Raw genomic sequence first — 23,666 nt, 5'->3', positions numbered from 1 at the left:
CTGTTCCGGGGCCACCAACTGGGCCGCCAGCAAGGCTAGCCGAGTGGCCAGGACTTTAGCGAACAGCTTCGCGTCCACATTCAGTAGGCACAGGGGTCGGTATGAACTACAGTCCTCCCTTTGCTTGCCAGGTTTCAGGATAGTCACTAGTAGCGCCTCTCTAATTGATTCTGGCATTTTCCCCTCTACGCAAATGCCGTCAAAAAGAGCCGACATATGCAGAATCAGCTGTTTTTTAAAGACTTTATAAAAGCTCGCTGTCAGGCCATCCGTTCCCAGAGCGCTACCAGACTTCATGCTCATCAGAGCTTCAGATATTTTGTCTTTTTCTATAGTGTGCATGAGAAATTCCCTATCCAAGTTTGGGAGGGTGGGGAGGTCTATGTGTCCAAGGTAATCCTTAATGTCCTCCTCTAGGTCTCCCCCCGTGCTGTGTAGAGGTCCGTATAGTAAGTTTTAAATTCATGCGCTATTTCTACTGGGTCAGTGAGGGCCTCGCCCGCGGACGATTTTACCTCTGTGATTTGCTGGCGTTTTCTCCCACCCCCAATTATCCTGGCCAACAGAGCGCCAGGTCTGTCGCGTTCTCCATACACTCTAGCTGTGGCACATTTTCCCATGTGTTTGACGTCCCTGTCTGCCTCGTCGTGGTATTCTTCAAGTAACGTTTTAATTTTGTCACTCACCACACTGTCAGCGCTTTCTCTCTGTCTCCTTTCCAGACCTTCTACCTGCTTCTCGAGGTCTGCTAGTCGCGTACGAATAGCCTTCAGTACGCCCGAGTGCATAGACATCGCCACCCCTCGAATGTATACTTTAAATGTCTCCCAGGCAGTCTGAAAGCTCTCCACTGAGCCTATATTAGTGTCAAAGAATAGGTCTATGGCTGCAGCTAGCTCACCCCTAAACACTGGGTCTAGTAGCGAGTATGGCGGGAAGCGCCAAGTGAAGGGCGGGATAGCCGAGCCGGGGCTTCCATTTCCAAGAGCACAGGTGAGTGGTCCGAAAGCGTTCTAGGAAGCACACTACATCTAGCAATCAAGCCTAGTCTGGAATCCGGGATCAACCAGTAGCCAATCCTGGTGTGTATATCGTGATGCGCGGAGTAGTGAGTGTATCCTCCCTGTTGTGGATTGCGTGATCGCCAGGCGTCTTCCAGGCCTAGTCGCATCATAGTGCCTTGTAGTTCCACCGCCGCCACCGCCGGCTTGCAGTGCGGGCCAGCAGACCTATCAAGGGTGGGGTCAAGGGTGAGGTTCATATCTTCCCCCCACCAAAGGTCGTCAGGGTTATAACATCGGAGTTTACTCGCCAACTCTTTGTAAAATTCAGGGGAATCGAAGTTGGGACCGTAGGTGTTGATGACGACTAAGGACATTCCCAATCCAGTGCATCTAGAGATTACATAGTGGCCCTCAGAGTCTGCCTCTAGGGTTTGTTGTGTCAGTTTGGATTTGGGGTTTACCCATGTCATGACGCCTCTGGCGTGTGTAGTAAACCCCGCAGCCGCCACATTGCCGTCTAGTCCCCTGCAGTGTAGCATCTTACTATCCATAGGGAGGTGTGTCTCATGAATCAAGGCCAGATCTATACTGTGTCGCTGTAAGTAACTCAGTACGTTCCGCACTTTCCTGTGGTCATTCAAACCACGCACATTCCACGTGAGCGCCCTAAGTCTGTTAGCGAGCGTATTGTCTATGTCGCCTGCCATCGCATTGGATTCGCTGCATGAGTTCTCTTGGAGTCTAGATTGGTCGTGTGATCTCTCTGTATATCGCGTGTGCCCCTAATGTGTGTTATGCTGTGTTGTGGGCCACATGTATTTGGTTGCGCAGAATTCAGTGTGTCTTCCATAGGACAGTAAATTTTCACCCTTCCTATTTCCCCATCCCCCCCATTCGCAACAGACCAACCCCAACCTGGCCTCCCACCCACAGCAGACCAACCCCAACATGGCCTAGCATGAGTAAACTTACCCCCCGATCCCCCCCTAACAACCCAGGTACTCCCTCGCGGGACTCGGTAGTGTGTACGATTCAGAAAAGGGGGTGGTGATGAACAGAGTGTCTGAATTAAGCAGACCACTCTTACCCAGTCCAAAGATCAGGGCTTGATCCATCACCGTTATTTATCTCACTGCACCATCCCAGTTCAGAACCTGGCTATATGCAAATCAGTCTGTCCCTGGCCCAGTGCATCATGGGAACAGGACAGACTAAACTACCAAGCCAATTCTTCACCAGAAAGGAGACAAGCTACCGGGGACCGGTTTCTGGCATTTCAGCCGTCGTCGGCCCGGCTTGCTTGAATCCTGATGGTGCAGTGAGAAAGGGACTCATGTCTGAGTATACCCTCCCACACCTATAGTGGCCAAAAACGATTCAGAAAAGGGGGTGGTGATGAACATAGTGTCTGAATTAAGCAGACCACTCTTACCCAGTCCAAAGATCAGGGCTTGATCCATCACCGTTATTTACCTCACTGCACTATCCCAGTTCAGAACCTGGCTATATGCAAATCAGTCTGTCCCTGGCCCAGTGCATCATGGGAACAGGGCAGACTAAACTATCAAGCCAATTCTTCACCAGAAAGGAGACAAGCTACCGGGGACCGGTTTCTGACATTTCAGCCGTCGTCGGCCCGGCTTGCTTGAATCCTGATGGTGCAGTGAGAAAGGGACTCATGTCTGAGTATACCCTGCCACACTTATAGTGGCCAAAAACGATTCAGAAAAGGGGGTGGTGATGAACAGAGTGTCTGAATTAAGCAGACCACTCTTACCCAGTCCAAAGATCAGGGCTTGATCCATCACCGTTATTTATCTCACTGCACCATCCCAGTTCAGAACCTGGCTATATGCAAATCAGTCTGTCCCTTGCCCAGTGCATCATGGGAACAGGGCAGACTAAACTACCAAGCCAATTCTTCACCAGAAAGGAGACAAGCTACCGGGGACCGGTTTCTGGCATTTCAGCCGTCGTCGGCCCGGCTTGCTTGAATCCTGATGGTGCAGTGAGAAAGGGACTCATGTCTGAGTATACCCTGCCACACCTATAGTGGCCAAAAACGATTGAGAAAAGGGGGTGGTGATGAACAGAGTGTCTGAATTAAGCAGACCACTCTTACCCAGTCCAAAGATCAGGGCTTGATCCATCACCGTTATTTATCTCACTGCACCATCCCAGTTCAGAACCTGGCTATATGCAAATCAGTCTGTCCCTGGCCCAGTGCATCATGGGAACAGGGCAGACTAAACTACCAAGCCAATTCTTCACCAGAAAGGAGACAAGCTACCGGGGACCGGTTTCTGGCATTTCAGCCGTCGTCGGCCCAGCTTGCTTGAATCCTGATGGTGCAGTGAGAAAGGGACTCATGTCTGAGTATACCCTGCCACACTTATAGTGGCCAAAAACGATTCAGAAAAGGGGGTGGTGATGAACAGAGTGTCTGAATTAAGCAGACCACTCTTACCCAGTCCAAAGATCAGGGCTTGATCCATCACCGTTATTTATCTCACTGCACCATCCCAGTTCAGAACCTGGCTATATGCAAATCAGTCTGTCCCTGGCCCAGTGCATCATGGGAACAGGGCAGACTAAACTACCAAGCCAATTCTTCACCAGAAAGTAGACAAGCTACCGGGGACCGGTTTCTGGCATTTCAGCCGTCGCCGTCCCGGCTTGCTTGAATCCTGATGGTGCAGTGAGAAAGAGACTCATGTCTGAGTATACCCTGCCACACCTATAGTGGCCAAAAACGATTCAGAAAAGGGGGTGGTGATGAACAGAGTGTCTGAATTAAACAGACCACTCTTACCCAGTCCAAAGATCAGGGCTTGATCCATCACCGTTATTTATCTCACTGCACCATCCCAGTTCAGAACCTGGCTATATGCAAATCAGTCTGTCCCTGGCCCAGTGCATCATGGGAACAGGGCAGACTAAACTACCAAGCCAATTCTTCACCAGAAAGTAGACAAGCTACCGGGGACCGGTTTCTGGCATTTCAGCCGTCGCCGGCCCGGCTTGCTTGAATCCTGATGGTGCAGTGAGAAAGAGACTCATGTCTGAGTATACCCTGCCACACCTATAGTGGCCAAAAACGATTCAGAAAAGGGGGTGGTGATGAACAGAGTGTCTGAATTAAGCAGACCACTCTTACCCAGTCCAAAGATCAGGGCTTGATCCATCACCGTTATTTATCTCACTGCACCATCCCAGTTCAGAACCTGGCTATATGCAAATCAGTCTGTCCCTGGCCCAGTGCATCATGGGAACAGGGCAGACTAAACTACCAAGCCAATTCTTCACCAGAAAGGAAACAAGCTACCGGGGACCGGTTTCTGGCATTTCAGCCGTCGTCGGCCCGGCTTGCTTGAATCCTGATGGTGCAGTGAGAAAGGGACTCATGTCTGAGTATACCCTGCCACACCTATAGTGGCCAAAAACGATTCAGAAAAGGGGGTGGTGATGAACAGAGTGTCTGAATTAAGCAGACCACTCTTACCCAGTCCAAAGATCAGGGCTTGATCCATCACCGTTATTTATCTCACTGCACCATCCCAGTTCAGAACCTGGCTATATGCAAATCAGTCTGTCCCTGGCCCAGTGCATCATAGGAACAGGGCAGACTAAACTACCAAGTCAATTCTTCACCAGAAAGGAGACAAGCTACCGGGGACCGGTTTCTGGCATTTCAGCCGTCGTCGGCCCGGCTTGCTTGAATCCTGAAAGTGCAGTGAGAAAGGGACTCATGTCTGAGTATACCCTACCACACCTATAGTGGCCAAAAACGATTCAGAAAAGGGGGTGGTGATGAACAGAGTGTCTGAATTAAGCAGACCACTCTTACCCAGTCCAAAGATCAGGGCTTGATCCATCACCGTTATTTATCTCACTGCACCATCCCAGTTCAGAACCTGGCTATATGTAAATCAGTCTGTCCCTGGCCCAGTGCATCATGGGAACAGGGCAGACTAAACTACCAAGCCAATTCTTCACCAGAAAGGAGACAAGCTACCGGGGACCGGTTTCTGGCATTTCAGCCGTCGTCGGCCCGGCTTTCTTGAATCCTGATGGTGCAGTGAGAAAGGGATTCATGTCTGAGTATACCCTGCTACACCTATAGTGGCCAAAACGTTTCAGAAAAGGGGGTGGTGATGAACAGAGTGTCTGAATTAAGCAGACCACTCTTACCCAGTCCAAAGATCAGGGCTTGATCCATCACCGTTATTTATCTCACTGCACCATCCCAGTTCAGAGCCTGGCTATATGCAAATCAGTCTGTCCCTGGCCCAGTGCATCATGGGAACAGGGCAGACTAAACTACCAAGCCAATTCTTCACCAGAAAGGAGACAAGCTACTGGGGACCGGTTTCTGGCATTTCAGCCGTCGTCGGCCCGGCTTGCTTGAATCCTGATGGTGCAGTGAGAAAGGGACTCATGTCTGAGTATACCCTGCCACACCTATAGTGGCCAAAAACGATTCAGAAAAGGGGGTGGTGATGTACAGAGTGTCTGAATTAAGCAGACCACTCTTACCCAGTCCAAAGAACAGGGCTTGGTCCATCACCGTTATTTATCTCACTGCACCATCCCAGTTCAGAACCTGGCTATATGCAAATCAGTCTGTCCCTTGCCCAGTGCATCATGGGAACAGGGCAGACTAAACTACCAAGCCAATTCTTCACCAGAAAGGAGACAAGTTACCGGGGACCGGTTTCTGGCATTTCAGCCGTCGTCGGCCCGGCTTGCTTGAATCCTGATGGTGCAGTGAGAAAGGGACTCATGTCTGAGTATACCCTGCCACACCTATAGTGGCCAAAAACGATTGAGAAAAGGGGGTGGTGATGAACAGAGTGTCTGAATTAAGCAGACCCTCTTACCCAGTCCAAAGATCAGGGCTTGATCCATCACCGTTATTTATCTCACTGCACCATCCCAGTTCAGAACCTGGCTATATGCAAATCAGTCTGTCCCTGGCCCAGTGCATCATGGGAACAGGGCAGACTAAACTACCAAGCCAATTCTTCACCACAAAGGAGACAAGCTACCGGGGACCGGTTTCTGGCATTTCAGCCGTCGTCGGCCCGGCTTGCTTGAATCCTGATGGTGCAGTGAGAAAGGGACTCATGTCTGAGTATACCCTGCCACACCTATAGTGGCCAAAAACGATTCAGAAAAGGGGGTGGTGATGAACAGAGTGTCTGAATTAAGAAGACCACTCTTACCCAGTCCAAAGATCAGGGCTTGATCCATCACCGTTATTTATCTCACTGCACCATCCCAGTTCAGAACCTGGCTATATGCAAATCAGTCTGTCCCTGGCCCAGTGCATCATGGGAACAGGACAGACTAAACTACCAAGCCAATTCTTCACCAGAAAGGAGACAAGCTACCGGGGACCGGTTTCTGGCATTTCAGCCGTCGTCGGCCCGGCTTGCTTGAATCCTGATGGTGCAATGAGAAAGGGACTCATGTCTGAGTATACCCTCCCACACCTATAGTGGCCAAAAACGATTCAGAAAAGGGGGTGGTGATGAACATAGTGTCTGAATTAAGCAGACCACTCTTACCCAGTCCAAAGATCAGGGCTTGATCCATCACCGTTATTTATCTCACTGCACTATCCCAGTTCAGAACCTGGCTATATGCAAATCAGTCTGTCCCTGGCCCAGTGCATCATGGGAACAGGGCAGACTAAACTACCAAGCCAATTCTTCACCAGAAAGGAGACAAGCTACCGGGGACCGGTTTCTGACATTTCAGCCGTCGTCGGCCCGGCTTGCTTGAATCCTGATGGTGCAGTGAGAAAGGGACTCATGTCTGAGTATACCCTGCCACACTTATAGTGGCCAAAAACGATTCAGAAAAGGGGGTGGTGATGAACAGAGTGTCTGAATTAAGCAGACCACTCTTACCCAGTCCAAAGATCAGGGCTTGATCCATCACCGTTATTTATCTCACTGCACCATCCCAGTTCAGAACCTGGCTATATGCAAATCAGTCTGTCCCTTGCCCAGTGCATCATGGGAACAGGGCAGACTAAACTACCAAGCCAATTCTTCACCAGAAAGGAGACAAGCTACCGGGGACCGGTTTCTGGCATTTCAGCCGTCGTCGGCCCGGCTTGCTTGAATCCTGATGGTGCAGTGAGAAAGGGACTCATGTCTGAGTATACCCTGCCACACCTATAGTGGCCAAAAACGATTGAGAAAAGGGGGTGGTGATGAACAGAGTGTCTGAATTAAGCAGACCACTCTTACCCAGTCCAAAGATCAGGGCTTGATCCATCACCGTTATTTATCTCACTGCACCATCCCAGTTCAGAACCTGGCTATATGCAAATCAGTCTGTCCCTGGCCCAGTGCATCATGGGAACAGGGCAGACTAAACTACCAAGCCAATTCTTCACCAGAAAGGAGACAAGCTACCGGGGACCGGTATCTGGCATTTCAGCCGTCGTCGGCCCGGCTTGCTTGAATCCTGAAGGTGCAGTGAGAAAGGGACTCATGTCTGAGTATACCCTGCCACACCTATAGTGGCCAAAACGATTCAGAAAAGGGGGTGGTGATGAACAGAGTGTCTGAATTAAGCAGACCACTCTTACCCAGTCCAAAGATCAGGGCTTGATCCATCACCGCTATTTATCTCACTGCACCATCCCAGTTCAGAACCTGGCTATATGCAAATCAGTCTTTCCCTGGCCCAGTGCATCATGGGAACAGGGCAGACTAAACTACCAAGCCAATTCTTCACCAGAAAGTAGACAAGCTACCGGGGACCGGTTTCTGGCATTTCAGCCGTCGTCGGCCCGGCTTGCTTGAATCCTGATGGTGCAGTGAGAAAGGGACTCATGTCTGAGTATACCCTGCCACACCTATAGTGGCCAAAAACGATTCAGAAAAGGGGGTGGTGATGAACAGAGTGTCTGAATTAAGCAGACCACTCTTACCCAGTCCAAAGATCAGGGCTTGATCCATCACCGTTATTTATCTCACTGCACCATCCCAGTTCAGAACCTGGCTATATGCAAATCAGTCTGTCCCTGGCCCAGTGCATCATGGGAACAGGGCAGACTAAACTACCAAGCCAATTCTTCACCAGAAAGGAGACAAGCTACCGGGGACCGGTTTCTGGCATTTCAGCCGTCGTCGGCCCGGCTTGCTTAAATCCTGATGGTGCAGTGAGAAAGGGACTCATGTCTGAGTATACCCTGCCACACTTATAGTGGCCAAAAACGATTCAGAAAAGGGGGTGGTGATGAACAGAGTGTCTGAATTAAGCAGACCACTCTTACCCAGTCCAAAGATCAGGGCTTGATCCATCACCGTTATTTATCTCACTGCACCATCCCAGTTCAGAACCTGGCTATATGCAAATCAGTCTGTCCCTTGCCCAGTGCATCATGGGAACAGGGCAGACTAAACTACCAAGCCAATTCTTCACCAGAAAGGAGACAAGCTACCGGGGACCGGTTTCTGGCATTTCAGCCGTCGTCGGCCCGGCTTGCTTGAATCCTGATGGTGCAGTGAGAAAGGGACTCATGTCTGAGTATACCCTGCCACACCTATAGTGGCCAAAAACGATTGAGAAAAGGGGGTGGTGATGAACAGAGTGTCTGAATTAAGCAGACCACTCTTACCCAGTCCAAAGATCAGGGCTTGATCCATCACCGTTATTTATCTCACTGCACCATCCCAGTTCAGAACCTGGCTATATGCAAATCAGTCTGTCCCTGGCCCAGTGCATCATGGGAACAGGGCAGACTAAACTACCAAGCCAATTCTTCACCAGAAAGGAGACAAGCTACCGGGGACCGGTATCTGGCATTTCAGCCGTCGTCGGCCCGGCTTGCTTGAATCCTGAAGGTGCAGTGAGAAAGGGACTCATGTCTGAGTATACCCTGCCACACCTATAGTGGCCAAAACGATTCAGAAAAGGGGGTGGTGATGAACAGAGTGTCTGAATTAAGCAGACCACTCTTACCCAGTCCAAAGATCAGGGCTTGATCCATCACCGCTATTTATCTCACTGCACCATCCCAGTTCAGAACCTGGCTATATGCAAATCAGTCTGTCCCTGGCCCAGTGCATCATGGGAACAGGGCAGACTAAACTACCAAGCCAATTCTTCACCAGAAAGTAGACAAGCTACCGGGGACCGGTTTCTGGCATTTCAGCCGTCGTCGGCCCGGCTTGCTTGAATCCTGATGGTGCAGTGAGAAAGGGACTCATGTCTGAGTATACCCTGCCACACCTATAGTGGCCAAAAACGATTCAGAAAAGGGGGTGGTGATGAACAGAGTGTCTGAATTAAGCAGACCACTCTTACCCAGTCCAAAGATCAGGGCTTGATCCATCACCGTTATTTATCTCACTGCACCATCCCAGTTCAGAACCTGGCTATATGCAAATCAGTCTGTCCCTGGCCCAGTGCATCATGGGAACAGGGCAGACTAAACTACCAAGCCAATTCTTCACCAGAAAGGAGACAAGCTACCGGGGACCGGTTTCTGGCATTTCAGCCGTCGTCGGCCCGGCTTGCTTAAATCCTGATGGTGCAGTGAGAAAGGGACTCATGTCTGAGTATACCCTGCCACACTTATAGTGGCCAAAAACGATTCAGAAAAGGGGGTGGTGATGAACAGAGTGTCTGAATTAAGCAGACCACTCTTACCCAGTCCAAAGATCAGGGCTTGATCCATCACCGTTATTTATCTCACTGCACCATCCCAGTTCAGAACCTGGCTATATGCAAATCAGTCTGTCCCTGGCCCAGTGCATCATGGGAACACGGCAGACTAAACTACCAAGCCAATTCTTCACCAGAAAGGAGACAAGCTACCGGGGACCGGTTTCTGGCATTTCAGCCGTCGTCAGCCCGGCTTGCTTGAATCCTGATGGTGCAGTGAGAAAGGGACTCATGTCTGAGTATACCCTGCCACACCTATAGTGGCCAAAAACGATTCAGAAAAGGGGGTGGTGATGAACAGAGTGTCTGAATTAAGCAGACCACTCTTACCCAGTCCAAAGATCAGGGCTTGATCCATCACCGTTATTTATATCACTGCACCATCCCAGTTCAGAACCTGGCTATATGCAAATCAGTCTGTCCCTGGCCCAGTGCATCATGGGAACAGGGCAGACTAAACTACCAAGCCAATTCTTCACCAGAAAGGAGACAAGCTACCGGGGACCGGTTTCTGGCATTTCAGCCGTCGTCGGCCCGGCTTGCTTGAATCCTGAAGGTGCAGTGAGAAAGGGACTCATGTCTGAGTATACCCTGCCACACCTATAGTGGCCAAAACGATTCAGAAAAGGGGGTGGTGATGAACAGAGTGTCTGAATTAAGCAGACCACTCTTACCCAGTCCAAAGATCAGGGCTTGATCCATCACCGTTATTTATCTCACTGCACCATCCCAGTTCAGAACCTGGCTATATGCAAATCAGTCTGTCCCTGGCCCAGTGCATCATGGGAACAGGGCAGACTAAACTACCAAGCCAATTCTTCACCAGAAAGTAGACAAGCTACCGGTGACCGGTTTCTGGCATTTCAGCCGTCGCCGGCCCGGCTTGCTTGAATCCTGAAGGTGCAGTGAGAAAGGGACTCATGTCTGAGTATACCCTACCACACCTATAGTGGCCAAAAACGATTCAGAAAAGGGGGTGGTGATGAACAGAGTGTCTGAATTAAGCAGACCACTCTTACCCAGTCCAAAGATCAGGGCTTGATCCATCACCGTTATTTATCTCACTGCACCATCCCAGTTCAGAACCTGGCTATATGTAAATCAGTCTGTCCCTGGCCCAGTGCATCATGGGAACAGGGCAGACTAAACTACCAAGCCAATTCTTCACCAGAAAGGAGACAAGCTACCGGGGACCGGTTTCTGGCATTTCAGCCGTCGTCGGCCCGGCTTGCTTGAATCCTGATGGTGCAGTGAGAAAGGGACTCATGTCTGAGTATACCCTGCCACACCTATAGTGGCCAAAAACGATTCAGAAAAGGGGGTGGTGATGAACAGAGTGTCTGAATTAAGCAGACCACTCTTACCCAGTCCAAAGATCAGGGCTTGATCCATCACCGTTATTTATCTCACTGCACCATACCAGTTCAGAACCTGGCTATATGCAAATCAGTCTGTCCCTGGCCCAGTGCATCATGGGAACAGGGCAGACTAAACTACCAAGCCAATTCTTCACCAGAAAGGAGACAAGCTACCGGGGACCGGTTTCTGGCATTTCAGCCGTCGTCGGCCCGGCTTTCTTGAATCCTGATGGTGCAGTGAGAAAGGGACTCATGTCTGAGTATACCCTGCCACACATATAGTGGCCAAAACGTTTCAGAAAAGGGGGTGATGATGAACAGAGTGTCTGAATTAAGCAGACCACTCTTACCCAGTCCAAAGATCAGGGCTTGATCCATCACCGTTATTTATCTCACTGCACCATCCCAGTTCAGAGCCTGGCTATATGCAAATCAGTCTGTCCCTGGCCCAGTGCATCATGGGAACAGGGCAGACTAAACTACCAAGCCAATTCTTCACCAGAAAGGAGACAAGCTACCGGGGACCGGTTTCTGGCATTTCAGCCGTCGTCGGCCCGGCTTGCTTGAATCCTGATGGTGCAGTGAGAAAGAGACTCATGTCTGAGTATACCCTGCCACACCTATAGTGGCCAAAAACGATTCAGAAAAGGGGGTGGTGATGTACAGAGTGTCTGAATTAAGCAGACCACTCTTACCCAGTCCAAAGATCAGGGCTTGATCCATCACCGTTATTTATCTCACTGCACCATCCCAGTTCAGAACCTGGCTATATGCAAATCAGTCTGTCCCTTGCCCAGTGCATCATGGGAACAGGGCAGACTAAACTACCAAGCCAATTCTTCACCAGAAAGGAGACAAGCTACCGGGGACCGGTTTCTGGCATTTCAGCCGTCGTCGGCCCGGCTTGCTTGAATCCTGATGGTGCAGTGAGAAAGGGACTCATGTCTGAGTATACCCTGCCACACCTATAGTGGCCAAAAACGATTGAGAAAAGGGGGTGGTGATGAACAGAGTGTCTGAATTAAGCAGACCCTCTTACCCAGTCCAAAGATCAGGGCTTGATCCATCACCGTTATTTATCTCACTGCACCATCCCAGTTCAGAACCTGGCTATATGCAAATCAGTCTGTCCCTGGCCCAGTGCATCATGGGAACAGGGCAGACTAAACTACCAAGCCAATTCTTCACCAGAAAGGAGACAAGCTACCGGGGACCGGTTTCTGGCATTTCAGCCGTCGTTGGCCCGGCTTGCTTGAATCCTGAAGGTGCAGTGAGAAAGGGACTCATGTCTGAGTATACCCTGCCACACCTATAGTGGCCAAAACGATTCAGAAAAGGGGGTGGTGATGAACAGAGTGTCTGAATTAAGCAGACCACTCTTACCCAGTCCAAAGATCAGGGCTTGATCCATCACCGTTATTTATCTCACTGCACCATCCCAGTTCAGAACCTGGCTATATGCAAATCAGTCTGTCCCTGGCCCAGTGCATCATGGGAACAGGGCAGACTAAACTACCAAGCCAATTCTTCACCAGAAAGTAGACAAGCTACCGGGGACCGGTTTCTGGCATTTCAGCCGTCGTCGGCCCGGCTTGCTTGAATCCTGATGGTGCAGTGAGAAAGGGACTCATGTCTGAGTATACCCTGCCACACCTATAGTGGCCAAAAACGATTCAGAAAAGGGGGTGGTGATGAACAGAGTGTCTGAATTAAGCAGACCACTCTTACCCAGTCCAAAGATCAGGGCTTGATCCATCACCGTTATTTATCTCACTGCACCATCCCAGTTCAGAACCTGGCTATATGCAAATCAGTCTGTCCCTGGCCCAGTGCATCATGGGAACAGGGCAGACTAAACTACCAAGCCAATTCTTCCCCAGAAAGGAGACAAGCTACCGGGGACCGGTTTCTGGCATTTCAGCAGTCGTCGGCCCGGCTTGCTTGAATCCTGATGGTGCAGTGAGAAAGGGACTCATGTCTGAGTATACCCTGCCACACTTATAGTGGCCAAAAACGATTCAGAAAAGGGGGTGGTGATGAACAGAGTGTCTGAATTAAGCAGACCACTCTTACCCAGTCCAAAGATCAGGGCTTGATCCATCACCGGTATTTATCTCACTGCACCATCCCAGTTCAGAACCTGGCTATATGCAAATCAGTCTGTCCCTGGCCCAGTGCATCATGGGAACAGGGCAGACTAAACTACCAAGCCAATTCTTCACCAGAAAGGAGACAAGCTACCGGGGACCGGTTTCTGGCATTTCAGCCGTCGTCGGCCCGGCTTGCTTGAATCCTGATGGTGCAGTGAGAAAGGGACTCATGTCTGAGTATACCCTGCCACACCTATAGTGGCCAAAAACGATTCAGAAAAGGGAGTGGTGATGAACAGAGTGTCTGAATTAAGCAGACCACTCTTACCCAGTCCAAAGATCAGGGCTTGATCCATCACCGATATTTATATCACTGCACCATCCCAGTTCAGAAACTGGCTATATGCAAATCAGTCTGTCCCTGGCCCAGTGCATCATGGGAACAGGGCAGACTAAACTACCAAGCCAATTCTTCACCAGAAAGGAGACAAGCTACCGATGACCGGTTTCTGGCACTTCAGCCGTCGTCGGCCCGGCTTGCTTGAATCCTGAAGGTGCAGTGAGAAAGGGACTCATGTCTGAGTATACCCTGCCACACCTATAGTGGCCAAAACGATTCAGAAAAGGGGGTGGTGATGAACAGAGTGTCTGAATTAAGCAGACCACTCTTACCCAGTCCAAAGATCAGGGCTTGATCCATCACCGTTATTTATCTCACTGCACCATCCCAGTTCAGAACCTGGCTATATGCAAATCAGTCTGTCCCTGGCCCAGTGCATCATGGGAACAGGGCAGACTAAACTACCAAGCCAATTCTTCACCAGAAAGTAGAAAATCTACCGGGGACCGGTTTCTGGCATTTCAGCCGTCGCCGGCCCGGCTTGTTTGAATCCTGATGGTGCAGTGAGAAAGAGACTCATGTCTGAGTATACCCTGCCACACCTATAGTGGCCAAAAACGATTCAGAAAAGGGGGTGGTGATGAACAGAGTGTCTGAATTAGGCAGACCACTCTTACCCAGTCCAAAGATCAGGGCTTGATCCATCACCGTTATTTATCTCACTGCACCATCCCAGTTCAGAACCTGGCTATATGCAAATCAGTCTGTCCCTGGCCCAGTGCATCATGGGAACAGGGCAGACTAAACTACCAAGCCAATTCTTCACCAGAAAGGAGACAAGCTACCGGGGACCGGTTTCTGGCATTTCAGCCGTCGTCGGCCCGGCTTGCTTGAATCCTGATGGTGCAGTGAGAAAGGGACTCATGTCTGAGTATACCCTGCCACACCTATAGTGGCCAAAAACGATTCAGAAAAGGGGGTGGTGATGAACAGAGTGTCTGAATTAAGCAGACCACTCTTACCCAGTCCAAAGATCAGGGCTTGATCCATCACCGTTATTTATCTCACTGCACAATCCCAGTTCAGAACCTGGCTATATGCAAATCAGTCTGTCCCTGGCCCAGTGCATCATAGGAACAGGGCAGACTAAACTACCAAGCCAATTCTTCACCAGAAAGGAGACAAGCTACCGGGGACCGGTTTCTGGCATTTCAGCCGTCGTCGGCCCGGCTTGCTTGAATCCTGATGGTGCAGTGAGAAAGAGACTCATGTCTGAGTATACCCTGCCACACCTATAGTGGCCAAAAACGATTCAGAAAAGGAAGGGGGTGGTGATGAACAGAGTGTCTGAATTAAGCAGACCACTCTTACCCAGTCAAAAGATCAGGGCTTGATCCATCACCGTTATTTATCTCACTGCACCATCCCAATTCAGAACCTGGCTATATGCAAATCAGTCTGTCCCTGGCCCAGTGCATCATGGGAACAGGGCAGACTAAACTACCAAGCCAATTCTTCACCAGAAAGGAGGCAAGCTACCGGGGACCGGTTTCTGGCATTTCAGCCGTCGTCGGCCCGGCTTGCTTGAATCCTGATGGTGCAGTGAGAAAGGGACTCATGTCTGAGTATACCCTGCCACACCTATAGTGGCCAAAAACGATTCAGAAAAGGGGGTGGTGATGTACAGAGTGTCTGAATTAAGCAGACCACTCTTACCCAGTCCAAAGATCAGGGCTTGATCCATCACCGTTATTTATCTCACTGCACCATCCCAGTTCAGAACCTGGCTATATGCAAATCAGTCTGTCCCTGGCCCAGTGCATCATGAGAACAGGGCAGACTAAACTACCAAGCCAATTCTTCACCAGAAAGGAGACAAGCTACCGGGTACCGGTTTCTGGCATTTCAGCCGTCATCGGCCCGGCTTGCTTTAATCCTGATGGTGCAGTGAGAAAGGGACTCATGTCTGAGTATGCCCTGCCACACCTATAGTGGCCAAAAACGATTCAGAAAAGGGGGTGGTGATGAACAGAGTGTCTGAATTAAGCAGACCACTCTTAGCCAGTCCAAAGATCAGGGCTTGATCCATCACCGTTATTTATCTCACTGCACCATCCCAATTCAGAACCTAGCTATATGCAAATCAGTCTGTCCCTGGCCCAGTGACTCATGGGAACAGGGAAGACTAAACTACCAAGCCAATTCTTCACCAGAAAGGAGACAAGCTACCGGGGACCGGTTTCTGGCATTTCAGCCGTCGTCGGCCCGGCTTGCTTGAATCCTGAAGGTGCAGTGAGAAAGGGACTCATGTCTGAGTATACCCTGCCACACCTATAGTGGCCAAAACGATTCAGAAAAGGGGGTGGTGATGAACAGAGTGTCTGAATTAAGCAGACCACTCTTACCCAGTCCAAAGATCAGGGCTTGATCCATCACCGTTATTTATCTCACTGCACCATCCCAGTTCAGAACCTGGCTATATGCAAATCAGTCTGTCCCTGGCCCAGTGCATCATGGGAACAGGGCAGACTAAACTACCAAGCCAATTCTTCACCAGAAAGTAGACAAGCTACCGGGGACCGGTTTCTGGCATTTCAGCCGTCGCCGGCCCGGCTTGCTTGAATCCTGATGGTGCAGTGAGAAAGAGACTCATGTCTGAGTATACCCTGCCACACCTATAGTGGCCAAAAACGATTCAGAAAAGGGGGTGGTGATGAACAGAGTGTCTGAATTAGGCAGACCACTCTTACCCAGTCCAAAGATCAGGGCTTGATCCATCACCGTTATTTATCTCACTGCACCATCCCAGTTCAGAACCTGGCTATATGCAAATCAGTCTGTCCCTGGCCCAGTGCATCATGGGAACAGGGCAGACTAAACTACCAAGCCAATTCTTCACCAGAAAGGAGACAAGCTACCGGGGACCGGTTTCTGGCATTTCAGCCGTCGTCGGCCCGGCTTGCTTGAATCCTGATGGTGCAGTGAGAAAGGGACTCATGTCTGAGTATACCCTCCCACACCTATAGTGGCCAAAAACGATTCAGAAAAGGGGGTGGTGATGAACAGAGTGTCTGAATTAAGCAGACCACTCTTACCCAGTCCAAAGATCAGGGCTTGATCCATCACCGTTATTTATCTCACTGCACCATCCCAGTTCAGAACCTGGCTATATGCAAATCAGTCTGTCCCTGGCCCAGTGCATCATAGGAACAGGGCAGACTAAACTACCAAGCCAATTCTTCACCAGAAAGGAGACAAGCTACCGGGGACCGGTTTCTGGCATTTCAGCCGTCGTCGGCCCGGCTTGCTTGAATCCTGATGGTGCAGTAAGAAAGAGACTCATGTCTGAGTATACCCTGCCACACCTATAGTGGCCAAAAACGATTCAGAAAAGGGGGTGGTGATGAACAGAGTGTCTGAATTAAGCAGACCACTCTTAGCCAGTCCAAAGATCAGGGCTTGATCCATCACCGTTATTTATCTCACTGTACCATCCCAATTCAGAACCTAGCTATATGCAAATCAGTCTGTCCCTGGCCCAGTGCATCATGGGAACAGGGCAGACTAAACTACCAAGCCAATTCTTCACCAGAAAGGAGACAAGCTACCGGGGACCGGTTTCTGGCATTTCAGCCGTCGTCGGCCCGGCTTGCTTGAATCCTGATGGTGCAATGAGCAAGGGACTCACATCTGAGTATACCCTTCCACGCTTATGGTGGACAAAATATTTAACAACAAGGGGTGGTGATGGACAGAGTTTCTGAATTAGGCAGAATACTCTCACCCAGTCAAGAGATCAGGGCTAGATCCAACACTGTTCTTTGGACTGGGCAAGCCGGGCCGACGACGGCTGAAATGCCAGAAACCGGTCCCCGGTAGCTTGTCTACTTTCTGGTGAAGAATTGGCTTGGTAGTTTGGTTTGCCCTGTTCCCATCATGCACTGGGACAGGAACAGACTAATTTGCATATAGCCAGGTTCTGAGCTGGGATGGTGCAGTGAGCTAAAAAACAGTGTTGGATCTAGCCCTGATCTCTTGACTGGGTGAGAGTATTCTGCTTAATTCAGAAACTCTGTCCATCACCATCCCTTGTTGTTAAATATTTTGTCCACCATAAGCGTGGAAGGGTATACTCAGATGTGAATCCCTTGCTCATTGCACCATCAGGATTCAAGCAAGCCGGGCCGACGACGGCTGAAATGCCAGAAATCGGTCCCCGGAAGCTTGATTCCTTCCCAGTGTCAGAATTGGCTTGGTAGTTTGGTTTGCCCTGTTCCTATCATGCACTTGGACAGGAACAGACTAATTTCCATATAGCCAGGTTCTGAGCTGGGATGGTGCAGTGAGCTAAAAAACAGTGTTGTATCTAGCCCTGATCTCTTGACTGGGTGAGAGTATTCTGCTTAATTCAGAAACTCTGTCCATCACCACCCCTTGTAGTTAAATATTTTGTCCACCATAAGCGTGGAAGGGTATACTCAGATGTGAGTCCCTTGCTCATTGCACCATCAGGATTCAAGCAAGCCGGGCCGACGCCGGCTGAAATGCCAGAAACCGGTCCCCGGAAGCTTGTTTCCTTCCCAGTGTAAGAATTGGCTTGGTAGTTTGGTTTGCCCTGTTCCCATCATGCACTGGGACAGGAACAGACTAATTTGCATATAGCCAGGTTCTGAGCTGGGATGGTGCAGTGAGCTAAAAAACAGTGGTGGATCTAGCCCTGATCTCTTGACTGGGTGAGAGTATTCTGCTTAATTCAGAAACTCTGTCCATCACCACCCCTTGTTGTTAAATATTTTGTCCACCATAAGCGTGGAAGGGTATACTCAGATGTGAGTCCCTTGCTCATTGCACAATCAGGATTCAAGCAAGCCGGGCCGACGACGGCTGAAATGCCAGAAACCGGTCCCCAAAAGCTTGTTTCCTTCCCAGTGTAAGAATTGGCTTGGTAGTTTGGTTTGCCCTGTTCCCATCATGCACTGGGACAGGAACAGACTAATTTGCATATAGCCAAGTTCTGAGCTGGGATTTTGCAGTGAGCTAAACAACAGTGTTGGATCTAGCCCTGATCTCTTGACTGGGTGAGAGTATTCTGCTTAATTCAGAAACTCTGTCCATCCCCACCCCTTGTTGTTAAATATTTTGTCCACCATAAGCGTGGAAGGGTATACTCAGATGTGAGTCCCTTGCTCATTGCACCATCAAGATTCAAGCAAGCCGGGCCGACGACGGCTGAAATGCCAGAAACCGGTCCCCGGAAGCTTGTTTCCTTTCCAGTGTAAGAATTGGCTTGGTAGTTTGGTTTGCCCTGTTCCCATCATGCACTGGGACAGGAACAGACTAATTTGCATATAGCCAGGTTCTGAGCTGGGATGGTGCAGTGAGCTAAAAAACAGTGTTGGATCTAGCCCTGATCTCTTGACTGGGTGAGAGTATTCTGCTCAATTCAGAAACTCTGTCCATCACCACCCCTTGTTTTTAAATATTTTGTCCACCATAAGCGTGGAAGGGTATACTCAGATGTGAATCCCTTGCTCATTGCACCATCAGGATTCAAGCAAGCCGGGCCGACGACGGCTGAAATGCCAGAAACCGGTCCCCGGAAGCTTGATTCCTTCCCAGTGTCAAAATTGGCTTGGTAGTTTGGTTTGCCCTGTTCCTAACATGCACTGGGACAGGAACAGACTAATTTGCATATAGCCAGGTTCTGAGCTGGGATGGTGCAGTGAGCTAAAAAACAGTGTTGGATCTAGCCCTGATCTCTTGACTAGGTGAGAGTATTCTGCTTAATTCAGAAACTCTGTCCATCACCACCCCTTGTTGTTAAATATTTTGTCCACCATAAGCGTGGAAGGGTATACTCAGATGTGAGTCCCTTGCTCATTGCACCATCAGGATTCAAGCAAGCCGGGCCGACGACGGCTGAAATGCCAGAAACCGGTCCCCGGAAGCTTGTTTCCTTCCCAGTGTAAGAATTGGCTTGGTAGTTTGGTTTGCCCTGTTCCCATCATGCACTGGGACAGGAACAGACTCATTTGCATATAGCCAGGTTCTGAGCTGGGATGCTGCAGTGAGCTAAAAAACAGTGTTGGATCAAGCCCTGATCTCTTGACTGGGTGAGAGTATTCTGCTCAATTCAGAAACTCTGTCCATCACCACCCCTTGTTGTTAAATATTTTGTCCACCATAAGCGTGGAAGGGTATTCTCAGATGTGAGTCCCTTGCTCATTGCACCATCAGGATTCAAGCAAGCCGGGCCGACGACGGCTGAAATGCCAGAAACCGGTCCCCGGAAGCTTGTTTCCTTCCCAGTGTAAGAATTGGCTTGGTAGTTTGGTTTGCCCTGTTCCCATCATGCACTGGGACAGGAACAGACTAATTTGCATATAGCCAGGTTCTGAGCTGGGATGGTGCAGTGAGCTAAAAAACAGTGTTGGATCTAGCCCTGATCTCTTGACTGGGTGAGAGTATTCTGCTTAATTCAGAAACTCTGTCCATCACCACCCCTTGTTGTTAAATATTTTGTCCACCATAAGCGTGGAAGGGTATACTCAGATGTGAGTCTCTTGCTCATTGCACCATCAGGATTCAAGCAAGCCGGGCCGACGACGGCTGAAATGCCAGAAACCGGTCCCCAGAAGCTTGTTTCCTTCCCAGTGTAAGAATTGGCTTGGTAGTTTGGTTTGCCCTGTTCCCATCATGCACTGGGACAGGAACAGACTAATTTGCATATAGCCAGGTTCTGAGCTGGGATGGTGCAGTGAGCTAAAAAACAGTGTTGGATCTAGCCCTGTTCTCTTGACTGGGTGAGAGTATTCTGCTTAATTCAGAAACTCTGTCCATCACCACCCCTTGTTGTTAAATATTTTGTCCACCATAAGCGTGGAAGGGTATACTCAGATGTGAGTCCCTTGCTCATTGCACCATCAGGATTCAAGCAAGCCGGGCCGACGACGGCTGAAATGCCAGAAACCGGTCCCCGGAAGCTTGTTTCCTTCCCAGTGTAAGAATTGGCTTGGTAGTTTGGTTTGCCCTGTTCCCATCATGCACTGGGACAGGAACAGACTAATTTGCATATAGCCAGGTTCTGAGCTGGGATGGTGCAGTGAGCTAAAAAACAGTGTTGGATCTAGCCCTGATCTCTTGACTGGGTGAGAGTATTCTGCTTAATTCAGAAACTCTGTCCATCACCACCCCTTGTTGTTAAATATTTTGTCCACCATAAGCGTGGAAGGGTATACTCAGATGTGAGTCTCTTGCTCATTGCACCATCAGGATTCAAGCAAGCCGGGCCGACGACGGCTGAAATGCCAGAAACCGGTCCCCAGAAGCTTGTTTCCTTCCCAGTGTAAGAATTGGCTTGGTAGTTTGGTTTGCCCTGTTCCCATCATGCACTGGGACAGGAACAGACTAATTTGCATATAGCCAGGTTCTGAGCTGGGATGGTGCAGTGAGCTAAAAAACAGTGTTGGATCTAGCCCTGATCTCTTGACTGGGTGAGAGTATTCTGCTTAATTCAGAAACTCTGTCCATCACCACCCCTTGTTGTTAAATATTTTGTCCACCATAAGCGTGGAAGGGTATACTCAGATGTGAGTCCCTTGCTCATTGCACCATCAGGATTCAAGCAAGCCGGGCCGACGACGGCTGAAATGCCAGAAACCGGTCCCCGGAAGCTTGTTTCCTTTCCAGTGTAAGAATTGGCTTGGTAGTTTGGTTTGCCCTGTTCCCATCATGCACTGGGACAGGAACAGACTAATTTGCATATAGCCAGGTTCTGAGCTGGGATGGTGCAGTGAGCTAAAAAACAGTGTTGGATCTAGCCCTGATCTCTTGACTGGGTGAGAGTATTCTGCTTAATTCAGAAACTCTGTCCATCACCACCCCTTGTTGTTAAATATTTTGTCCACCATAAGCGTGGAAGGGTATACTCAGATGTGAGTCCCTTGCTCATTGCACCATCAGGATTCAAGCAAGCCGGGCCGACGACGGCTGAAATGCCAGAAACTGGTCCCCAGAAGCTTGTTTCCTTCCCAGTGTAAGAATTGGCTTGGTAGTTTGGTTTGCCCTGTTCCCATCATGCACTGGGACAGGAACAGACTAATTTGCATATAGCCAGGTTCTGAGCTGGGATGGTGCAGTGAGCTAAAAAACAGTGTTGGATCTAGCCCTGTTCTCTTGACTGGGTGAGAGTATTCTGCTTAATTCAGAAACTCTGTCCATCACCACCCCTTGTTGTTAAATATTTTGTCCACCATAAGCGTGGAAGGGTATACTCAGATGTGAGTCCCTTGCTCATTGCACCATCAGGATTCAAGCAAGCCGGGCCGACGAAGGCTGAAATGCCAGAAACCGGTCCCCGGGAGCTTGTTTCCTTTCCAGTGTAAGAATTGGCTTGGTAGTTTGGTTTGCCCTGTTCCCATCATGCACTGGGACAGGAACAGACTAATTTGCATATAGCCAGGTTCTGAGCTGGGATGGTGCAGTGAGCTAAAAAACAGTGTTGGAGCTAGCCCTGTTCTCTTGACTGGGTGAGAGTATTCTGCTTAATTCAGAAACTCTGTCCATCACCACCCCTTGTTGTTAAATATTTTGTCCACCATAAGCGTGGAAGGGTATACTCAGATGTGAATCCCTTGCTCATTGCACCATCAGGATTCAAGCAAGCCGGGCCGACGACGGCTGAAATGCCAGAAACCGGTCCCCGGAAGCTTGATTCCTTCCCAGTGTCAAAATTGGCTTGGTAGTTTGGTTTGCCCTGTTCCTAACATGCACTGGGACAGGAACAGACTAATTTGCATATAGCCAGGTTCTGAGCTGGGATGGTGCAGTGAGCTAAAAAACAGTGTTGGATCTAGCCCTGATCTCTTGACTAGGTGAGAGTATTCTGCTTAATTCAGAAACTCTGTCCATCACCACCCCTTGTTGTTAAATATTTTGTCCACCATAAGCGTGGAAGGGTATACTCAGATGTGAGTCCCTTGCTCATTGCACCATCAGGATTCAAGCAAGCCGGGCCGACGACGGCTGAAATGCCAGAAACCGGTCCCCGGAAGCTTGTTTCCTTCCCAGTGCAAGAATTGGCTTGGTAGTTTGGTTTGCCCTGTTCCCATCATGCACTGGGACAGGAACAGACTCATTTGCATATAGCCAGGTTCTGAGCTGGGATGCTGCAGTGAGCTAAAAAACAGTGTTGGATCTAGCCCTGATCTCTTGACTGGGTGAGAGTATTCTGCTCAATTCAGAAACTCTGTCCATCACCACCCCTTGTTGTTAAATATTTTGTCCACCATAAGCGTGGAAGGGTATACTCAGATGTGAGTCCCTTGCTCATTGCACCATCAGTATTCAAGCAAGCCGGGTCGAAGACAGCTGAAATGCCAGAAACCGGTCCCCGGAAGCTTGTTTCCTTCCCAGTGTAAGAATTGGCTTGGTAGTTTGGTTTGCCCTGTTCCCATCATGCACTGGGACAGGAACAGACTAATTTGCATATAGCCAGGTTCTGAGCTGGGATGGTGCAGTGAGCTAAAAAACAGTGTTGGATCTAGCCCTGATCTCTTGACTGGGTGAGAGCATTCTGCTTAATTCAGAAACTCTGTCCATCACCACCCCTTGTTGTTAAATATTTTGTCCACCATAAGCGTGGAAGGGTATACTCAGATGTGAGTCCCTTGCTCATTGCACCATCAGGATTCAAGCAAGCCAGGCCGACGACGGCTGAAATGCCAGAAACCGGTCCCCGGAAGCTTGTTTCCTTCCCAGTGTAGGAATTGGCTTGGTAGTTTGGTTTGCTTTGTTCCCATCATGCACTGGGACAGGAACAGACTAATTTGCATATAGCCAGGTTCTGAGCTGGGATGGTGCAGTGAGCTAAAAAACAGGGTTGGATCTAGCCTTGATCTCTTGACTGGGTGAGAGTATTCTGCTTAATTCAGAAACTCTGTCCATCACCACCCCTTGTTGTTAAATATTTTGTCCACCATAAGCGTGGAAGGGTATACTCAGATGTGAGTCCCTTGCTCATTGCACCATCAGGATTCAAGCAAGCCGGGCCGACGACGGCTGAAATGCCAGAAACCGGTCCCCGGAAGCTTGTTTCCTTCCCAGTGTAAGAATTGGCTTGGTAGTTTGGTTTGCCCTGTTCCCATCATGCACTGGGACAGGAACAGACTAATTTGCATATAGCCAG

At 49.6% G+C, this 23,666-nt stretch overlaps 1 protein-coding gene across 2 annotated transcripts in view; it reads right to left on the bottom strand.

Annotated features, from left to right (window-relative positions):
• Window positions 1-23,666, bottom strand: part of LOC147698103 (arylsulfatase D-like) — a 548,762-nt gene that overhangs the window by 5,683 nt on the left and 519,413 nt on the right. The window lies entirely within an intron of this gene.

Source organism: Lissotriton vulgaris, chromosome 8 (genome assembly GCF_964263255.1).
Source record: "Lissotriton vulgaris chromosome 8, aLisVul1.2, whole genome shotgun sequence".
Taxonomy (NCBI): Eukaryota; Metazoa; Chordata; class Amphibia; order Caudata; family Salamandridae; genus Lissotriton; species Lissotriton vulgaris.
This window is presented reverse-complemented; position numbering and strand designations above follow the sequence as displayed.